The following is a 22097-nucleotide window of genomic DNA, read 5'->3' as shown; positions in this document are numbered from 1 at the left end:
TAGTAATTTCAGTAATAAAATTACTTAGCTATGAAATGCATTAAGTGCTCAGTTAATGGAGTCTTTTTTTTTTACATTCAAATGCGAAAGTAAACAACCATAATTTAATTTTTTTAAGTTAAAATCCGTGCATCGATTTTCTTTCATTGAAATAACAAGTAGTAATGGAAGGTAGAATTATTTCTTTCTTCTCAAATCATCCACCATTCACATGGTTTTATTATTGGGACAAAAATCACCATGTAGCATTCGCTCTACTTACATTACAGCTCCATGGTTTGGACTAAACAATGAATACATAGCTTTCCAATTTCAAGTTAGGGACTACCAATAAATAATATTACTCTTTTTTCAATATTTTTGGCTCCCTCATTCCCTTTGTCACAAAGCGTCAAATTTCCCTCGCTTCCCCATACCCACCTTGTTGTATGTTATGCTATATTCCATAATTATATATTCAGTAGATATCTCGGGTATGGCAACTGGCGTTCATGTCAGGGGAGCCCTATCAGGAAAAGGGCATCATATCGGCAGATTTTTTTCTTTTTCAAATTTATTTTTTATTCGTTTATTTTTATTTATTTACTTTTAATTTTTCGTTTTTCATGTTTATTATTATTTTTCTTCTAAAAATCAAAGCATTTTACGTATGTTCAGTTTTAGCCGGAAAAAGGCCGTTACCCTCCGGACCGAACTCAACTGTCAAGTGCGTGGAGGCGGGGAGTAAAAATTCTAAATAAGCTTTTAAACTTCTTAAATTATTTTCTAAAATAAACTGATGATCGATATCATCAATCAATCGTTCGACGGATGTTGTTGTTTCTAATGCTGCTTGCCAAATACCATCAAGCCTGCTTGGTGGAGCCAAGCGATTTGAACCAGAGGGAGAGTTTCTTGTTTTTCAATGGCGCCATCTATGGCCAAGAATGTGACTTCAGCCTCACACACAAGCCACAGCTTGTTTTGAAAGGCGGATCCATTCATACGTGCATTTATTCATCCACAGATCATAATTTTGACCTGAACCAGAGAACGATCAATAGATTTAACGTACACATGGTACCATTTATTACACGGAGATTCTTCTGGGATATTTGTGGGGTCAGACTAACGACGATGTCTACAGTCATCTATCTAAAGGTGCCCCCTTCGATAGATGTAAAATATAAGGTCGACTCACTATTTGAGATCGAAAGAGTGAGATATTTTCATTCTCTTTTAATTTTTTCTGACAAATATATGCAACTGCAATTCTGAAATCAACAGTTTTTGATAGTTAGTTAAATACTGCTGCCTGTTCTTAGATTTTTTTTTGTTTTTCTGAATATATCTTTGTTTTTCTGCAATTAACTTTAAAAAAACTATTCAGCGATTTTTATCAGCTTGAAGAGTAATAAAATTTGATTTCACACAAATCCAAAAACTGAAAAGCGTGTTGTTTTAAATTACTAACCCAAAATCGCGTCAGTTTATTCTTTTTTAAAATTTTGAGGAAACATTTATAGTAGTTCTAGAAATTATCAAGAGCTATTTCATCTATTCTAACGTAATAAAGTGATCCCTTTAATTGTTTCTTTTCTTTAACGGTATTGTCCTGTCTAATAATAGTACGCCTTCAAAAAAATTGCCAAGTCCAAAAAAAATTAATAATAAATATATAAATAAGCAAATAAAAATAAAAGAAAGAAATTAAAAAATAAGAGAAAAAAAAAACAAATTAAAAATTTAAACCTAAAATCTGATAGGGAGAGGGTAGTGACCTCTTAAGCCGATTAATTGTTTTATTTTATTTTATATTTTATAATCGTCAGTAAGCAGCCGACCCAATTTTTGGATTTACGACTGCTAATGTTCAGCTCCGTAGCTTTGTAATTTTGTACCCAATCTAGAAGACAGAACTCCTGGATCAAGTATTGGGAGAAATTTGCAATTGTGGGATACACTGCCTAAAATGCAACAACGCTCATAAACGAATTAATGTGAACTTCTCCAACAGTGTGAACTAATCTGAATTGAAGTAATATAGTTACTTCAACTTTTTAATGGTCTTGGGAACATAAAAAAACTACAACTTCCACTACACACCTTGTTGATGTTTTAAAAACAACGAGTTAGCACGTTGCTGCTAACAAGCGTATTCAACGACTTTTCTATGTAACCTTTTACTTTTTTTTGTATTTTAAACAAGATTAAAATTTAATTTCTATTATAGATGTTAAAGTTTTTAATCGACCGTCCTTTTATTGTGGACTCCGACATCTGAGGGGCCCACATAATGGTGACCCGTGTGTAAAGAACTATCTTCCTGTACACATTTCTTCTCGCGATTGAGATTTCGAAAATTGGATGTTATTTGTGCATACATTTATCATTTTAGATGCTTGACTGAGCTGGGTAATTTTCTTTCCTCCCTTTCCTCGCAATACTCTTGTATTATCATGTTAATTTTGAAGTGTTAGGGTAGCGTCTTTATTATTTCATGAAATTGATTAATTGCCAGTAACGTTATGTATTGTTAATTTCATTATTTATTGATCTAAACTCTTAATTCGTATTATTTTTAATGAATAGTTTTATGTTATAATCATTTCACGATCGCAGTTAATCTCAGGCGTAATTATCATGACTGGCGAAGCTCAAATCGCTCACGTTGGCGTCAAATTACCCCCATTTTGGAAAGCTAACCCTTCATTGTGGTTTCTCCGCTTGGAAGCTCAATTCTCGTTAGCAAAAATTACAGCTGACGAGACAAAATTTAATCATGTAATAGCCGCTGTTGAATTCGAACCTTATTTCAAGGGTTAGAACTTGGTGATCAGCGACCATCTCAATTGCTATTACGTATGCTTGCCTTAGGAGGTGAATCAGTCGGTGAACCCTTAATTAAATCACTTTGGTTAGCTAGACTTCCTTCCGGAACTCAATCGGTACTTGCAGCTATTAATGAAAATCTCACTCACCTAGCTACCATTGCTGATAAAATTCATGATTTGAATCCTCATTCATCTGTTAATATGGTTCATGCCCTCGCTTCAAACAATAATCCCCAATATGTTGAGATGCAAACACAAATAGCCCAATTGACCAAACAGGTCCAAGAGCTGTCGTCTATGATACAAAAACAAGATCGTGCTCGCCGAAGGAAGAATTATTTTCGAAGAAGTAGAGGCAGAAGTAATTCACGTACCCGATACAAAGAGGCAAAAAATGGTGTTTGTTTTTACCACGTTGATTTTGGACTGAAAGCAAAGAAATGTAAGTCCCCCTGTACGTATCGTGAGGCGGAAAACTGAATGGGCGCCAACATCCCGGACAGAGTGGTGACCGCCAGGTAAATCGCGTATTAGTGGCCGATAACAAATGTAAATTAACATTTCTTATTGATACTGGCGCTGACATATCCGTCCTCCCAAGAACTTTTGATCCGAATTTTAAAATCCCACAAGCCTTAACATTGTATGCTGCCAATGGAACAAAAATTACAACTTATGGCACAGAACGTATAGAATTAAATTTAAATTTACGGCGCCTATTTGTGTGGTCATTTGTGATTGCAGATGTTAAGCAACCTATAATTGGCATCGACTTTCTCACTCACTTTAATTTACTAGTTTATGCCAAGAACCACAGAGTCGTTGATGCCAACACTAATTGTTCATCTAGTGCGAAATCCTCTAATATTGATATAGTAGCATCAAATATTTCGATCCACATAGGCAGTTCTAAGTTTGACAAAATTTTAAGCCAGTATCCCGAACTAATTAATTCCTCTCAACCTGTTAAAACCGATAAACAACATAAAATCTACTACCACATAGAAACAAAAGGCCCACCTGTTTTTTCAAAACAGCGTCGTCTCGCCTCTCGCCCCAACATTACTTATAGCCGTAAAGAAAGAATTCCAATTCCTCATGTCCCAGGGAATTATTCGTCCATCTAAGATTCCTTGGGCAAGCCCTCTACATGTCGTAAGAAAAGATAACGGGGAGATTCGTCCTTGTTGGGACTACCGTCGGCTAAATGCTAACACGATATCAGACCGTTACTCGTTGCCCCACATGCAAGATTGTACTCAGAATCTTCACAATAAAGTTATATTTTCTACACTTGACCTCACTCGGGCATACCATCAGATCCCCGTTTATTCCCCCGATATTCAGAAAACTGCAATAACTACCCCCATTTGGTCTGTTTGAATACACGACAATGTCTTTCGGGGTTAGAAATGCAGGACAAACGTTCCAAAGATATAGTCACCAAGTTCTAGCTTACCTTGAATTCTGCATTCCCTATTTTGACGACATTTTAATAGCATCATCATCTGAATCTGAGCATATTGATCACTTACATCAGATCTTCTCCCGTTTGAAGGAATACGGTCTAAAATTAAAGACAGATAAATGCGTCTTAGGTAAGCAATCCGTTAAATTCCTGGGCTGTCTCATTAACCCAGAAGGCGTCAGGCCATCACCTGATAAGGTCGCGGCATCAAAAAATTTCCCAAAACCCGAAAATATTTCAGAAATGAGACGCTTTTTAGCTATGATGAATTTTTACAGGCGCTTCTTGCCAAAGGCTGCAGAAACTCAAGCCCCTTTAAACGAGCTCCTCAAAGACTCAAAGAAAAATGACAAACGTCCTGTGGTGTGGATGGAAGTTTTAATCTCCGCCTTTGAAAAATGCAAGACTGACCTTTGCGTTGCTACAACTGTGACTTTTCATGAACCCAACAAAGAAATTATGCTCATGGTCGACGCTTCCACAGTCGCTTTAGGAGCCGCTTCAAATTCCATGTCGGATCAGGGTCCAAAACCTCTAGTTTTTTTCTCGCGGAAACTATCTCCTGCTGAATCTAAGTACAGCACTTACGATAGGGAGCTGCTCGCTATAAATGCTGCTATAAAGCATTTTAGATATTCCCTTGAAGGGCTATCCTTTACCATACATACTGATCACCGAACACTCATATATGCATTTTCAAAAAAATCAGACTCTTGCTCACCTCGCCAGCTCAGGCATCTAGATTTTATAACACAATATTCTACAGGCATCCGCCATGTTGCCGGTGCTGATAACGCTGTTGCAGATTCCTTGTCAAGGATTGCAAGCATTGACTCTCCTGTTGACCTCACACAGGTAGCTGAAGCTCTGAAACATGACCCCCCCCCNCCCCCCCCCAGCTACAGAACCTCTCAGCATCTGAAACTTCACTTTGTCTTCAACCAATGGAGTTGGTACCATCCGTTACGCTATACTGTGAAGTCCTCACTAGTCGAATTTGCCCTTATATACCCACCGATTTTCGCAAGCGTATCTTTGAAGTGTTACATGGTTTAGCTCATCCAGGCGTCCGATTTAGGCAGTGTATCCCATACTATCGTTGAGTACTTTTTGATGGAACTGAACCACATATGCGTTACATAAGGAGGAAAGCATCTCGGGAACCTCTCACTCTTAGGCTAACGGCAAAGAGACTCTAACCCATGATCCGTCTAAAGCTGAGGATATTTCATTTCAGCACTGTGGTCAGTGCAAGCAGGATGCGGAATTCGTATCGATTGGGATTCGAACCCAGTTCATCTCATTCGAAGGCGAGCGCTCTGTCCCCTGAGCCATCATGCTTCTTCTGAATATATTGCATAGATTTTACTCCGATTTTAATAAAATCATTTTAGAGAGAGTTAAGAAACGTTCCTCCACAGAGGGATTTTTTTGCCACTCACGTCAAGGCTTCAAAGAAATGTAATTTATTGTAGAAAAAGATTGAATACAACAATAAAAACAGATCAAAGATGTTCAGTTAAAGAAATAGTTCCGTTGTTGCAATTTCGTAGTAAAATTAGATTTCTATTTTATCCAGAAAAATTTTGTCAATACCCTTTGAGTTATAAGACATTGAGTTATGCTTCATTTTTTAACGTCTGACAAATCTGTCAAAAATAGTACCGCCATCAATGTTAGGGGTTAAAAGGAATCATTTGCAACCATCCTTCCTTAATATCTAAGGAATTACAAAATACATTTTGATTTTGAATATTTCTTATTTTTAATTTTGAAAGAAAAAAAATTTTCCTTTTGTAATAATAAATTTCTATATTTATTACATGACATAACAATTACGTTTTAGAAATTTTTTAGGCTATGAACACTAATAAGTTCGCGTTTTGATTTTTTAAAATTTTTTGTTGTCTATTTCTAAGCTTAAATAAGGTTATATTAATCCAGCAAAATTACTTGTCGTCAAAGCAGTTTTCGTACTTTTATGAGTTTGATAGCTAACTGTTTTGGTGGAAAAATAATTTTTTTAGCTCAAATAATATAATTCAAACTTTAAAAAGTGCTTTATATTTCATTGGGAAATAAATCTCCCTACTAACCAGGTAAATTTCGAACTTTCTCGCCTTCATTTGAGATTTATAAATTTGATTAGCTTGGGATTGATTGCAACCGATTCATTTTTATGATCTTAATCTTGCTTTAATTAGTACTTAATTTGAAATTAGGCATGATAATTTATAATAGTCAGATATTGGTACATTTTTAGTTCAATATTTTTTTACGCGTGCATCAATAGCACTCGAAAGAAAAAGAGAACCTGATTAGTCAGTTAGTTTCAGTTAAATATATTTTTCACCAATCAAGTTATCCTTCTTCCTCAACGACTAAGTGAGATGCATGAATCGCGCGCAATGAGAATGGTCCTTCGATGCTTCCGAGCCGCACATGCCATCACATGCGCTTGTAAGAATTGGAAACAGTGATAATTGATAATAGATCCTCTTGTTGTTTGCACAGATTTGAACACTTGTTAATGGCTAAAGTTGCATTAATGGACCAAGCACACTTCATCCAAATTCCCTTGACTTGCTTGCAAATGTTAATAAGCTGCATGTATGATTAACTACTCTCGCATTGCCAAGCATAGACAGTGAGAATGGCGCTAACCATTGTCCCATCGCAAGGGCATTCGCGCTGAACGCAATTTTTTTCGTATGAGACAGGGAACTTCACTGGCTAGCTTTTCTCGGGTTAAATTTTTCCATCTATTTGATTCCTATTCGCAAAAGAAATAGTATCTAGGGAGAATGGTCCTGTATCCAACTTTCTCAGATGCGTGCATTTAAATCATCCACTTCATCATGGTTCCCGTATGCGACTTCCATCCTATTGGGGAAATATATAAGCTCGCAACTTCACATGTGCGAGTTTTTCGAATTCGAGAAATTGATTGATTGGTGGAATATAATTATGCCTAACAAAATAACTGCAGTGAAAAATAACCCCAAGTGAAATGTTATCTCCTGGCTACTAACGCCAAAAAAAAAAAAAAAATATTGAGTCGTAAAAATCTTGCAATGAATCTTGTCGCCTTTGTATGGACATAAATTTCGCACGCAACTTAATGTTTATTTTTATGTTTAGAAAAGCTTTTGTTTTGTGTTTGAATCAACCATGCCTCTTAGCCTAGGAATAGCTTTGGAAATTTCTGCTGTTCCTTTTACTGATGAAAAACCTCAAGAAAAGCCCTTTACATGCAACCTTTGTCAACGTCAATTTAGTCTTATGGGAGTACTGAAAGCTCACTTTCAACGTACTCATCCGAATAAACCTTTCGTTTCATCCTACTCCGTCTCCAGCAATCATGCCGAATCAATTCCCAGTCCTAAACCAAGCGATAACAAGTCTCAGGTTCGTAAAACAAACTTATTTACGAAAGATGATGCTTCCCACAAATGTGTTATTTGTGATAAATCCTTTCTGAAGAGGATCGAGCTTTTAAAACACCAATTTGTTCACAGACGTTTCTCTGTTACCTATGTAGCCAATCAAGTGACTTCTAACAGTTTTTATCAATGCAACACCTGCAAAAAGGAGTTTTACAAAGCGGCACATTTTAAAATGCACACCAATATGAAGTGCGAGTTGTGCAGTTTTATGCACTGTCACACATGGTTGTTTTCTAAGGAAATGTGCCCGGCGGAAGACGACTGCATGTACTGTAAAAGGGAATTGTGCGAACGGTGTCACAACCTTCATCAAACTGAAAAGAAAACTTACGTTAAGAAACCAGAAGAACCGCAAGAATGTGTTCTGTGCAAGGAGAAGTTTGATACCAAAAGAAGTTTAAAAGATCATTACGTGACCTTTCACAAGTTAAGAAATGTTGTGTATTGAGTTTTTTTAAATTTATCGGTCTAATAATAAGTGAAACTTAGTTTTTATGACAAGTTGACAACTAGGCAAAAATGAAGTTGCATAAGCCTGAGAACTTGACTACCCAATTGATTCAATTGTATGGCTTTTTAGAAAAGTGGAAAATTGTGTTTTAGGCTGCATTATGGTGCAGTAATTGCTTTATGTTATGTGAAAAAAGTGAAAATCTCTTTTTTAAGTGTTTGTTTGCTAAAGTAAAATTTTTTTTAAATTGTTTTGTTTGTTTGATAAAGTAGTTTGTTTATTATAAGTTTGCAATGGAGATTTACGAACTATGATCTGAAGTCTATGCAACTTCCGGGCGTCGCCCCTTGAGAAACTAAATTAAACAGAAAGAGGGACTAACTCTAAAGGTAGGACATCTTGTAGCCACCCACAGGCAAACATCTACATGTTTTTTTTTTTTTAATTAGACTGATAATGGTATGGAAATAACCATTGTTTGCTGCTGTTAGGTATTTTGTATAACATGGTGCCCTTTGAATTATCAAGTTGATCACCTTGTTGAGCTTTGTTGTTTCATAGATTTCAACTCCTGCATCTCAATGCTTCAATAATATTTTTTTGTCTCATGTTTTTGAAAATACTATCTTATTTGGCAGAAAGGTGCACAAATACAATTGATGCTATTAAAATCACTTCAAAGTTTATATTTCTTTTGCTTTGTGTTTCATTTGATGTTGTATTTTAAATGTTTTGTATTGGGGATATTTCTGAATTGTGGAGAAAGTGTAGAGTTTGACCAGGGGTAGATATAAGTTATTACCATCTAAATTCAAATTCATCCCCTTCTGAGATATTTATTATTTTCTCTATTTTTAGAGTATCTCTGCCCCTGGAAAGTCATGGATTTCGTTCTTGATTGAAAGTCATGATTTTCAGTTATAAATTCTAAACGTTCATGGAAACTCCCAGTGTATCGTGGATTTTTAGCTATTCAGGCCCTTCATGTCACTCGTTTTTAAAACCCCACTTAATGCTTTGTATTTACGAGCAGGGCCTGAGCTAGAAACGTAGGAGCTCTTGTTCAGGGGCCTTCTGGTTTTATATCTAGTTATACTAAAATTATATTTGTTATATTGAAGTTAAATATTAACTCAACTGGTATGTTTTGAGCCTGACAAATATTGAAAATTTTAGTAAAGCCGAATTTTAAAAATTATTTAATTTTGAAGTTAATATTTTGGTTTAATCTTTGAAATTTGTTTTTTTATTTCAATGTTTTATCCTATCTATTTATTTATAGTATTTTAGTAGTGCATATTTATACTTTTGTTTCTTTGAAATTAGATTAACATAATCCCTAAAGTTGACCTTAAAAGGGATTATTAAATATTTTTAAATCCTTGTTCTAGTTTGTATGTTTGTTATCTCTAATTGCTGAGTTTTTTTTTTCAGTTTGTTTCATAGTTTAATCCTTTTTTAATGTTTTTGTTTAAATTTTCTAATTAAAAAAGTGTGTAAAGTAGTGCTCAGATAGATTAATAATTTTTTTAAGAAGGAAAGTTATACTCGTTTAGATCTTCTTTCTGGTAGAATGTTACAGATTTCAAAAGTCTAGATTTAGCAGATACCCTGTACTTTCTTACAAGCCTGCCTGAAATTAAGGAAGATTGGCAGTTATTTTAGCATAAATCACAATACAGAAATATTTTCTTTCTATAGAAGTTCTCATCATATACTATTAAGTTTTTATTGTAATATTTAATATTTTTCTTAACTATATGTTTCACATGTTTATTCTCATAAATATGGTGATTTGAAAAACTTATTTTGAAGAATGATTCTATGTTATATGAATATTTTGCCAACTGTAAAGAGACTTCAGCATTGCCAGGGGTCTGTCCAGACATTTTGTGAAAGGTCCGTTTTTCGTGAAATTGTGAAAAAATTACTCACATTCTTTCAACCAGGGTCCGCTTTTATGAATTTGTGCAAATAGGGTCCGTTATTGCAAAAAAAAACTTTTTCAAGGAGTTTTTAAATTGTAAAGACATACAAGATTATGCTCAACACTGTAAAATTATAATTAAAAAAATTAAATTTTAAAAAATAAACAACAATTGCTGCTTCTAAATTAGAGATGCAACATACTAATATTTGGTATTTAGCCGATACTGCTGAACGCAGAATATTAATTTCGAACGAATAATGGAAGAATTGTCCGCAGAAGACAATACTTAATTCGTTTACATCCATCTTTCTTGTTTTTTGCCGTGGAAAGGGTTTATTCGATTAACAAAATAATAATGAAGATAAAAAAATTTGTGAAGTGTCCGATTAAAAGAAAAATCATTGTGAAGGGTCCGTTTTTAAGTTAAAATATTTTGTGAAGGGTCCGTTTTTAAGTTAAAATATTTTGTGAAGGGTCCGTTTTTATGAAAAGATATTTTGTGAAGGGTCCGTTAACGGACACAAATTTCTTATAAACAGACCCGTGATTGCTGAGTAATTGTTTATTTTTTCTTTTAAAAAAGAACTTTGCTCAGTTCTACGAAAGGAGATATTTATAAAGGTATCCAGAAAAAAATCAATATTAATTTTAGCGATTTGCAGTCAAAGGCATACTTCTAAAAGCTTATAAGACTGTTGCTCACTTACCATATCAAGAGACCATGAAATAAAGCAGTCAACTAAATATTGAGTTGTAAAATTTTTAATTTTTAGAGTGGGGGGTAATTTGTTTGTTAAAATGTGTATGAGATGTATCTCTGGAAAATGTGGGTTTAATTTATTAAGACTTTTTTGATAACAATTATAAATATTGGCTATTATTTTGTTCTGACAGTATCCTATATTAGATACCTTTTTCTGCAATACTAGCCATGCTTATTACCATAATTAAATCAGCCTCACTAGATTGATTGATTAAAATTTCAATATTTTTCTCCTTGATTCAAAGAAATTTTTGTATGAGAAAGCTGTCAATAATGAGCACCATCAGAAAGTGTACTGATAACCCAGAGCTTTGAAGCGTAATAGTCTGGAGATGTCTAACCATTTTCAAGCGATTAGCTACGAAATACAATGTTTGGGCCAACATTAACATAATGCTGTAATATATCTGAATTACACGCGTGCGATTAATATTTTCCTCGCTTGCAAATAATAAAAGCAATAAATATAAACAATTTTACTTCTCCAATTACAATATACTTGTTAAATTTCAAAGCAAATTGTGGAAAATTTACAGGCATACAGAAAAAAAATTTAGTTCTATTTTAAAACATTGAGTGCTAAGTCAGTCATCAATGACTAACAGTTTAAATATGACAAAAAACTCAGAATCTCCGTGGCAGAATCGTTGTGACATTGTCGCAAAACGTTACAGAGTTCTTGAAGAGAGATTTTTTTTTTTGGAAGTAAAAAATGTTGTGATTTTTTTCCCCCAGAAATTTTCGAAAGTTTTATCTTATCTTCAGAATTATTTTTCAAAAGACGTCTTTCTTGCACATCGGAGCGGGAAAAAATGCTTGTGATTTTTCCGTTCTCATTTGAGAATAAGGAAAAATAATAAAGTCAAATTTAGTTTTCTTTTCTGCAGAAATTTTTGTTCTAATTATTTTGTGCAGTTATTACTATTGATTTCCGGAAAGTTTTTAAAATCCGATACTTTTAATAAAATATAATTTATTAAAAGTATCGGATAAAATATAATTTATTACATCTGAATCTCGATTTAGTAACCCTTTATCGAAGACTCTGATTAATGTGATTTCGCCGTCGACCTTTTTTTTCGGTAGTTAGTGCTACGAATATCAAGAATTTATGATGAGTTATTTATATAGTGATTTTCAAAGTGCGAAAAAGTAAATAATTAGTGTGTTTTCCCCCTACAAAATGCGAGAATATCACCTATAATATTTGAATAAAAAATATTACATATTTAATTAAAAAATTATTTTATTTGATCTGAAATTTTTTTTCAAATTAATGCTTTTGTTACTTTAATTTAGTAGCATGTATATTTGTTGTTTTTAAAAGTATATTGCAGAAGGATATTAGTATTAGAGAGGTATGTCGCAAAATGCTCTAAAAAAATTTGCCACAGCACTCAGACTTTTACCTTGTAATCACTGAAAATTAATTTGAAATTAGTAACTAACTTTTATGTAGAAAAATCAAATTTCGCATTGCTATACCACACTTCTAAACAGTTTGCGTGTCCTGATTGGAATTTCCTTAAAAATATGTGTGCCACTCGAAGTGTTAATAAAACTGGTTTTCTTTTTCTTTTTTTTAAATCAGTATTTTTTATCAATTCTGATCACAAGCATCAGTATTGAATTAACATTCTTTATGGCTCCCAGAGACAAAATATGCCAAGTATATTTTAAAAACCGAAAAAGAAAGAAAAAAGTAATCAGCTTTTCTTTATTGGAAATACCAGAAAAAAATTCAGTTAGTTTGGCATTAGGTGACAGCAAAGTCCCACTGTTAACTGCGGTTTGGATTAATAAATGGAAGATTAATTAAAAAACAAATTATTACTGTCAACATTTTTTGTTTATTTTCAATTGACATAATTAGTTAAAGCTTGTTTAACATAATGTTTTATATTTTGACTAGCAGCAAAATAACTTGGGCCAATATTCATGAATCTTGGCTCAATAATTGTTCAAAGGGCCATTACTTTTCCGATATTGAATCCTACATTTTATATCCATTATTTACTGATATAGGTCCTATATTGGCCAATGTGCGCCCTATATAGGCCATTCTAGGACCAATATTGAAGAATCTAGACATCTCAATATCGGTCACTCGGTGCATGTTCTTATAGGATCCATATTGAGCCAATTTCGTGCCCAACTGGGGTCGAGGTTAAATTGTTGCTTGGGTTATTTTAAACATTTTGGAATTATAAATATGCTTTCATAGAAAAAATTTGGCTTACAGGATCATAAGAATATATGAATGTTGATTTCCACTTTTACAAAAATCTTTAAGTTTATTTGATGTCTTTTTCATTTATAATTGAATTTATTATGGTAATTTAAATTGCATGAGTAGAATTCCTTGTAATAAATTTATGAAAACCACTTTAATTTTTAATGTGTATTAAATTGAGGACACATTGTTTTTTGATAAATTTATACATATTTTTATATATTTGAATGTGTTAATACTAAAAAAGAAGAAGTATATGGACTGTTTGTAAAATTGTTACAAAATTGTAAATAGTTTTTAGTGTTATTAGTATTTTTTTTTAAAGGTATTGATTAGTTCATAATGGTAATCGTTTTCTTTGTGTTTATTTTAGATATGATTTTTTTCTGTGCAATTACTTTTTCTTTTCAACTACTAATTTTTCTTTCAATTTCTACTTACTAATCTTCTAGTGTATATAATATATAAAAAAAATAAAAGTGAATTTTATGTATTAATTTACTGTGAAATAGATGTAAAAAAGTCTGTTTTTATAAATGCAACAAAAAGTAAATGAAATAAATTCATTTTCAAAAAGCTGGTTATTTAAATTATGACATATCTTCATTTAATTTTATTATGAGGACTACATTATCAATATCTTTTTTTAAAAATCATTTTTGAAGACTTCGCCATCATGCTCTTTAGTATATAATATGCTATTTATATAACTGTTATGAATAGCGGGCCAGTGATGCTTATCTTTTAACGGCCCCATGAACTGTTTCAAGTTTGTGATAGTCATTCATGACTGTTAGGTTAGTTTTTGCCTATATATAGCTAGCATTATTTATGCTTATAAAAATCACCCGAAACTTTGTAAAGAAAAGCCTTAGTTTTGTGAAAATGAGAAACATTTAACTTAATTTGTAAATGTTTAAAGAGTTACTCCTAGTTGCATTATTTAGACTCATAAACATTTGCAAAAATGAAAAATTCATAGATTTTAATGAGTATCATGTTCAAGATCTATATAATTTAAAATATAGCTTTACGTTAAGTGCAAAGCACTTAATCGGTAGTGTTTTTATTTTACTTTACCCAAGAGCTTTGGAAACTACTGTTAAATACTAAGTTGGATACAAAATGACTGCATTTTTTCCTTTTAACAGTACACATATTACGATAAATAATATTCAGAAATAAATGACCATGTACCAAATTTTTGTTTCAGTTACTAATGTGGCCTTTTTTTTTATACATGACAAACATCTAATTTGTAATCAAGTTTTTTCCACACGTTTTGCAATTTCTTATCCTCAGATAAAGCATCGTTCCTAAAGCTGCTCAAATGCATCTTATTAATTCACCGTTTTTGGCATCAATGGTTCATAAACAGTCTCTTTCCTATGACCTCATGTAAATAGTAACATGACCTTAAGGTCTGGGGATCTTAATGGCTATGTAATTCATTGTAAATCACATGTCGCCTAACCTCGCAAGACTAGTGTTATGTATCATAATGCTAGAAAAACTAGGAAAACCATTCATTGTGTGAAATGAACAGATTAGATGTTTGTCATGCAACAAAAGAGCTACACGTATTAGAACTTGGGATATTTTTCTCTTATTCTGTATATCCTTTATTGTAATATGCATTATAGTTTTGAAAAAAAGGTTTGTGTTTTTCTTCTTTTTTTTTTAATAATCTTTCTTGAATAATTCTAATAAAATTCTATGAATAATTTGATTTAAATCAGATTTTTTTAATTTCTTTTGTTAAGATACTTTCAGCACTTTAGTATTATAAGTTAAATTTCATAAACATAGTTAGAATATTATTAAAAATAACATGGCATTATTAAAAACAACAATGCATTTCTAACTATGTCTCTGCTTTAAAAAATTGTTTCATAGTTAAGTATAATGCATAATTCAAATATAGAAACGTATCATTATTAACTGCTAAATAGAAATGTCTCATTATTAGCTGCTAAAAAACAGGCTAGAGTTAAAAACTCACAAATGTTTTGGATTTAATTTTTGAAAATATTAAAATTAAGTATGGTACCTTAGGCCTTACCTTAATCGCAAGTTGTCAATTCTTTTTGAATAGATTAACTAACTTATTAATTTAAAATTATTATGCTATAAAAAAGTTAATATGAATTAATCTTATAAATAGCATTATAAGGCTATATTATAATATCCTTCTGACATGGTAAAGTATTTAAGTTGTAAAAATTACAATATCGAAATAAAATGCAGTTGTAAAGGTTGTGTTTTATAATTAAGATCTTTATGTCTAAGATTATCATGTCTTTTTGTAAAACAATCCATATTCAGTAACTAATTTTTAAAGCAATATCACAGTAAAAAGGAAAAGAGAGAAAATTAATAAGTTTTATTTACTGAGCATAAGCTGCAAGTAAAAAGAGCTCATAAAATAAGTTAAAAATATACAGAAATCATGGAAAGTAATAAAGATTAATAAAACGGGGAAAAAAATTAAAATATTATAAAAAAAATATTAAAAAGCCAGAAAGCAAAATAATTAAAAATTATAATCTCTGTCAGCTCACGCTATTGTATTCACAATAAGGAGTGCTTTTTAATATTCTATCGATACAGCCAAATTATTATATTTATTATCATTAATAATAAAAATATTAGTAATTAAATTTCTATAAATATATTTTGCTTTGGCTACATAGATACAATATTAGAGAGCACTCCTATTTGCGGATATAATCGTGTAAGCTAATGAAGAGATATCTTTTCATTATTTTGTTTTCCGGCTTTTTGATAAATATTTTTTTTTTTTAAATCATTTAATTTAAATCATGATTCAAATCAATGAATTTTTGTTAAAAATATAAATATGAAAAATTTTATTCAGTTTAGGTAACTCTGTATTAATTACTCATTAATTTTTGTATTAACAATATTAATAATAATTACTAACTGTTCCTTAGTATTGTTTCCAGTTAGGTATTCCATACGTTTTTCGGAGGTTTTATTAACGAAAGAGATGAAATTCAAATATCGTACAGAGTGTTAATTTATTAGGTGTGGGAAAATAACTGAATTATAGATTTGAATGTGAAATTTTTATGTTAAGAAAAAAAGAGACTGCACAATGAGACAATTATAATTTATTATTTACAACATTATGAGTAAAAATATTTTTCGTTTTCAAAAACAATTGCAAGCATGTTGAGACTTCTAGTGCTATACTTATTGGTGTATTAAATTGGTAAAAAGTCAGTTATCAAACAATCATTTCACTGAAACGTTTTATGTTGTTTATTAGTTTTACAGGATTGAGTGAGTTCTGTGATGCGGAGCCAGTATTTATTGCCAGTAAAGCTCAAAATCATATCAGCTTTCGAGTTTTAAACACTTGCGCTTCTGCCGACATTATGAATTACAATTATCACGTCACGTCGTAATTCTTTGTTTGATAATAATTATTTCAATATTTTTATCAATTTTTTAAGAAAAAACGAAACTATGCTCTACCGATAGAATAGGCCTTTCAAGGTTACGGATTTTCCCCTTTCTCCACACTCTTTCCGTTACCATGGTTTCGGAAAATTTTGCTTTTTTCCCCACGGCAGCACTTTTACTGGGAAGTTGGAATAATCTGGTGTGAGAAAAAAGCAAGGTTTACCGAAAACACGAGCAACGAAGAGGGGAAATGTGTGCAGAGTGGAGAAATCACGTAAGATCGAGACACTTATTCTTTTTACAAACAGTACAAGCTAAAATTTTCCCCTTTCTCCACACTTAGTTTCTCTCCCTTACCATGGTTTCGGCAAAATTTGCTCTTTCCCCACGGCAGCACTTTCACTAAGAAATTGGAATAAACTGGGCCGAGAAAAAAGCACGGTTTGTTGAAAACACGAGCAACGAACAGGGGAAATGTGTGTAGAGTGGAGAAATCACGTAAGATCGAGACACTTATTCTTTTTACAAACAGTACAAGCTAAAATGTAAAACAAAACTTATTATTTTCAGAAACTTAGGAAACATTCTCTTTGAAGATCGCAATGAAAGATCTTACAACATTTTTTATTTAAAACTAACTTGTTCATTTACATAAAAAGATAGAAGAAAAGCGATCTCTTGACCGATTAAACTTTTCCAACTTTTAACACAATGAAGCGTCTTAACGTTTTGGAGTTCACTCCACTGGCTCCGTTTTACCGAACTCTTACTTTTTTAATAATTATCTTGAAGTCAAATCTAATTTATTTCAAAAATAAATAAATTAATTAAAGTACTTTGCTATTACTGGCACACAGACTGCATTCTAATCACAGTAGATTTTATTGTTATGATCAATCAGTATAATTTTCTCTTAAAATCATAGGTAAAGATAATGTTTTATTTTTTTGTTTTTGAGATATAAAGATGACTTAGATTTGTTACAACCGCATTCAGTAAAAGGAAAACAGAAAAATGTAGACAATATACTTATTTTAAGAGAGAGTGGAAATATATAGTATTTATTTTTTTGCCGACAAAAAAAAATCTTGGCAAAGTATATAGAAATGTTAAGATTTTTTTCGCCGATACAAAAAAGTTTTTTTTTTGACAAAATAAATACGAAACGTAAAAATTTCTTTTTACTGACACAAAAAAATGTTGACAAGTTTGATGCGTAATGTAAATGCTTTTTTTTACCGACATAAAAAAAAAATCTTGAAAAAGTTAATCCGTTTTTTTTAATTTTTTTTTTTTTTACCGAATCAAGTAAAATCTTGACAAAGTTAATACTAAGTGTAAATATTTTTTTTTTATAACTGACACAAAAAAAAGTCTCGACAAAGTTAATGCTAAGTGCAAATATTTTTTTATTTTACCGACACAAAAAAAAATCTTAAAAAAGTTAATGCAAAGTGTAAATAATTTTTTTACCGACACAAAAATTTTTTTTTTGACAAAGTTAATGCAAAGTGCAAATATTTTTCTTTTTTTTTAATCGACACAAAAAATCTTGAAACAGTTAATGCAAAGTGTAAATAATTTTTACCAACGCTACAAATTTTGACCGAGTTAATACAAGCGTGAAGATTTTTTTTCCCCAGCACTGTACAACCTCACAAAGAGTTTAAGTTACCTCCAATCAAATTAACACAAACATAATGTATTTACTGTTGTTCTAGAAGAGCTCGGAATATTTTTCTCAAATATGAACGAACCCGAATCTGATTTTGAATTTTTTTATATGAAATGAACTTCTAAATAAGGTCTTAAAACTTTCCTTTAAGTTTAAAAAAATCATTACAAAATATTATGCAAAAGAAAATGGAAAATAATAATTATCTTAAAAAAGAATGTAAATGTTTTGCCAACTAAGAGCCGATATCTCTAGAAGCATTTTCTGTTTTGTAATAACCGAACCTAATGCAATTTTTGTCTAAAATAATCATAAGCAAGAAAACAGAGGTCGCCAATTAGTATTTATCTGTTACAAAATCTGACAACCTCAAGAATAACCCATCCCAGACATCAGCTAAAAAGATATCTTCTCAAATATAGCCAACAAGCTAGCAAAGGAAAACTCCTGTGAAGTATGGTAAATAATTAACGAAGAAGGCGGAAGTGAAAGTATAAAAAAAATTTCGATTTCCTTTTAATTGAAACTTAAAGGTAATTATAATTACCACTTTTCAACATCTCTCACCATTTATCTCATCTTTCTCATTCTTTACATCAATTCCGTAATATTTCAATATTGTTTTTAAAAATTAAATATTATTTTCCGGACCTTAATTTGCATATTTTATATCTTCAGTTTTGTTAGTGGTTCGTAAAATAGAGATTAAGGATGGTGATTTCAGAAAACAGCGCATATTTTATCATTTTGATACTTTAATTTGTTCTTTATTAAGATAATAAGTGAAATACATTTGGATAAAATTTTGTATAAATATATATATATATATATTTACCTTTTTCTCGTTTTAATGCACAAAGAATGCCGAAATTATTTTTTTTATTTATGTATGCAACATGTTTTTATGTCCCCAATAAAAAATCGCCCCAAATTAAATATTGCAGCTTTAAAGATGGACATAAATGCTGAATTGATACTTAAGAGTCATTTTTATTAAGAGTCAGACGAGATTGAATGCAGGATATTTTTAATTTTGTTGAAATTTTCCGAATATTTCCTTTATATAAAACTATGAGACACACGTTTTTGTTTTTTTTATTTATGCGAAAAATTGTTGGGTTTTAATACTGAATTTTGAGAAAAGCACACCACTTTACATAGGGCAATATTTTTTTCGAAATGTACGCAATAACTATTAAAACATAAACAATGGACCTTTGTCTTAAAGGTCAAAGGTCATTCGAAAATTTCGAAATAAAGCTTAGGCTTCGACTGTCAAAATCTTGTGTCAGCAATTAATTACAAAGGTTTTACATACTAATGAGTAGAAGCTAAAAAAAAAGTCTCGGTATGTATGGTGCAAATTTGGCGTGACCTAAAGTTGCATGAATCGCTGAATATTTCAACAAAATGAAAAATTTCTATGCATCCAACCTTGCCTGATTTGTTCGATTTTTAAAAAAAAAAACACTGACTCATAATGACACAGCAACAAACATTAATATTTACATAATAAATAATGAGTTAAGTTAACATTAAAGATTGTATTACCAGCCATCACATCTGTATGATTTAAGACTAAATAGTGAGCAATTAAGTACATAAAAAGCAAACAATAAGCCACACAGGATTTTTGAGACACACTACGTAGCTCAAGAAATTTGTATTCTCATTTCATTTCGATTCAGTTTGAGTGTTTTGAGATTAAATTTAAACACAGCTAATATTCATAGTAATAGCTCAGATTCCTATTTTATTTATTTGTTATTCATATTTCATTTATTTCCGTAGTTTCCTCAATGATGACTATAACACATTTTTTGAAAGTTTGGTTTGGCTACTCTAATCGTAATGATGCTTTTATTTGTTTGGTGTGTACTTACAACGACGAAAAGTTCTTATTTTAGTTTGATATTATTTGGACCCTGGTTCACACTCTCGAGAATTACACAGATATAAGTAATTCGCAAAAATATTCCATCGATTTAAGGCAGGGGTGGTCAACCTTTGCACCAATTTGTTCACCAACGTTGTTCAGATTCGTGAATTTGGTATCGCGCCTAATGGTTAGTAATTGGCAGATTTTTATGTAAACTACAATTTTACCTTATGCACTTAAATCTTAAAGTTTCAATTAAGCAATGATCTTAAAGAAGAGATAGAATTAAGATAGGAAAATTAACCCTTTACGGTCGTATGTCTAATTTCAGCCACCAACGCTTTTATACCATTCCAGTCGTATATCTGCTCTCAGCCACCACGGCTTAATGGCAAACTACATATATTGCAGCACTGTGCAAATATGAAGAGTAAAGATTGTTCTGTATGTTTAAACAGAAAAATTAAAGGCGGAAGACGCCGAACTAATTATTTTTTCGACAATTGTTCCAGAAGACCAGGGCTTCATATTGGAAAGACAGCTTTGAAAGATACCACATTATGGAGAACTATAAAATTTTTACATAAAATTGAAACATATTATTGAGTTATATATATCTAAAGTTTAAAAAAGAGCTAATAAATTTCATTTTCCCTTCATAATCTTGCCTATTATTTATTATTGTTTGTTCAGCGAAAATTAATTCCGACCAGCATGACACCCGTGTATAAACTTAATGCGACCGCAAAGGGTTAAAAACTAGAAATCACTTTCGGTAATATCAGAACAAAGAGAAGCTCCACTTCATCCAATGTACCACGTTTGGCGCATACACTACTGTTAAGCCACCCCTGAGATAAAACGTGATTATTTTTAACTAATACAATATACAGTTTTTCTCGGAATTTACATAATGTATTTTTTTGTACAATATTAGACGAATTGATCCATCCAGTTTCAAAACATTTTTTTAAATTCAATCATACGATATACAAACAAGTTGATGCAGAGAAAGATGCATACACTCATCAAGTTAATGGAACATAATACATGTATTCAATGTGAGCAACTTCGGTTACCAAAAGCACATTCCAAAGTAACCCTGTTCCATCCACATATTCAATAGCATGTTACTATCAATGCCCGTCACAGCAGGAGTGATAAGTTTCTGTAGGGTTGTCGCCATTGGAGGTTCATAAACTTATAAAAAAACAATGTCCAAAAAACCAGAACTGTGATGGCCATTAATGGTAACGTGCTATTTAATATATGGATGGAACAGGGTTATTTTGGAATATGTTCTTGGCGACCGAAGTTGTACGCACTGAATACATGTAGTGTGTTCCAGGAACTTGATGAGTGGATGCATCTTTCTGTGCACCACCTTTGCTTGTATGTCGTCTGCTTGTAAATAAAAAGTTCTTTGAAACTGTGCGAATTACTTTGGCTAAGCTTGTATTTTTTAGAAATATGGCATTAAATGATTTTGATAAAGATTATAAATATAAGTTATAACTTCAAAATACAATTTGAGGAAATTTCATCATACATTTACAACAGGCTTGTTAAGAAATTTTTTTAACACATTCGTAATAATTTATATAAGCAACAGTCAACAATAATATTTATGTGAAATACAATGACTGCATAAAGACACAGATTTATGCAACACAGAAAGCATTCCCAACACTTCAGCCCTCTCCCTCGATTTATCATAACAGAGCCAAAATTCGATGCGATTTACCATACTTTGTTGGCTTTCAATAATACTTTGTATATCAGGTATTCTTTTTATTTCGTCCCTGGTTTGTAACAACGCAGTTTGGCAAAGTGATGATTTTTCGAGAACAATGAACGTATGGTTCGTTGGTATATGAGTTTAAATATATATTTTTTTTGGCATTGGGATTTAGGAGGAGGCATTTTGTTCAGAAAAAAATGGCATCGTTTAGAATTTCGTTTCATCATTTTACCCAAATAATGAGTTAATGTTAACTTAACTCATTATTT

The 22097-nt window shown here is 31.6% G+C and overlaps 1 protein-coding gene across 1 annotated transcript in view; it reads left to right on the top strand.

Moving 5' to 3' along the window:
• LOC107436811 (LRP2-binding protein) overlaps nucleotides 1-22097 on the top strand; it is a 145520-nt gene that overhangs the window by 5778 nt on the left and 117645 nt on the right. The window lies entirely within an intron of this gene.

This window comes from Parasteatoda tepidariorum, chromosome 10 (assembly GCF_043381705.1).
Source record: "Parasteatoda tepidariorum isolate YZ-2023 chromosome 10, CAS_Ptep_4.0, whole genome shotgun sequence".
Taxonomy (NCBI): domain Eukaryota; kingdom Metazoa; phylum Arthropoda; class Arachnida; order Araneae; family Theridiidae; genus Parasteatoda; species Parasteatoda tepidariorum.
This window is presented reverse-complemented; position numbering and strand designations above follow the sequence as displayed.